Source organism: Mycetomoellerius zeteki, unplaced genomic scaffold (genome assembly GCF_001594055.1).
Source record: "Mycetomoellerius zeteki isolate Tzet28-1 unplaced genomic scaffold, Tzet1.0 scaffold570, whole genome shotgun sequence".
Taxonomy (NCBI): domain Eukaryota; kingdom Metazoa; phylum Arthropoda; class Insecta; order Hymenoptera; family Formicidae; genus Mycetomoellerius; species Mycetomoellerius zeteki.
This window is the reverse complement of record NW_017257578.1, coordinates 49486-50453: the sequence shown is the minus strand read 5'-3', so window position 1 is coordinate 50453 and position 968 is coordinate 49486.

Genomic DNA, 968 nt, shown 5'->3' with positions numbered 1-968 from the left:
GTAGAAAGACGTGATAAAACGTGTCACGACACGTTCGAAATTCTTGGAAAGAGGAGGACGGCCTGCCCCTTCTTCAATTTTAGAAGTATCATATACGCCACAATTTATGCGGATGCGATCAGTCTTGTTGATACCTGCTTGTACGAACGATTGAAAAATGTACTTCGCCAAAGAGAGCAGCGCATCGAACGATATGAAGAAGGAATATAACGTGTAAGTTTCAACGTTCTATACAATAAATAATGTTTTTTCAACTTTATGTATATACACAGCATGGAACGTCGCGCGGTGCGCTTACTGAGCAGATGTTACGACCTGACGAATACGAGCTACTAGTATTTGGAAATTGGAATCAACGTTGATCCACCGAGTTACGTGAAGATCGCCCTGGGAGATCATCGCGGACACGAACTGTCGCTGTCTCTCGAAACGTGGAAGGGCTTCTACGAGCAGCGATGGAATATTATGCTGCGAAACGAATACAAGGACAATTTTATAAGCGTTGGGCCGCTAACCGTCAGAGTTTGCAAGCTGAACGATGTTACGCTAGTACGTCTCGATTCTTCATCCGTACACATGATAATGACCGAAACGACGCTAAACCGTATGTTCAAATTTGATGGGTGTATCGATGTAACGTTCGAACGATTAGTCCGAATACGGTCGGTGCCAAATATACGCGATTCTCCAATATCGCGTCCAAGAACGCTATGCGCGATAGCGGCATTTTCAATGGACATTCAGCTCGTCGATTGTGAGCTATTAGTTTTAATTTTTAATACGTACGAAAAATCTATGTAATATGAACAAAAATAAATTCGTTCGCATCACTATATATACGAGGTGTGATCAAAAAGTAAGGTGACTTTTTGAATTTCGCGCGCTCTGTACACTCTAATTTAAAAAATTTTTTTTTGTTGTGTTGGTACACTCGTCACGATCATATGTTCACAGTTTTGACTATATAG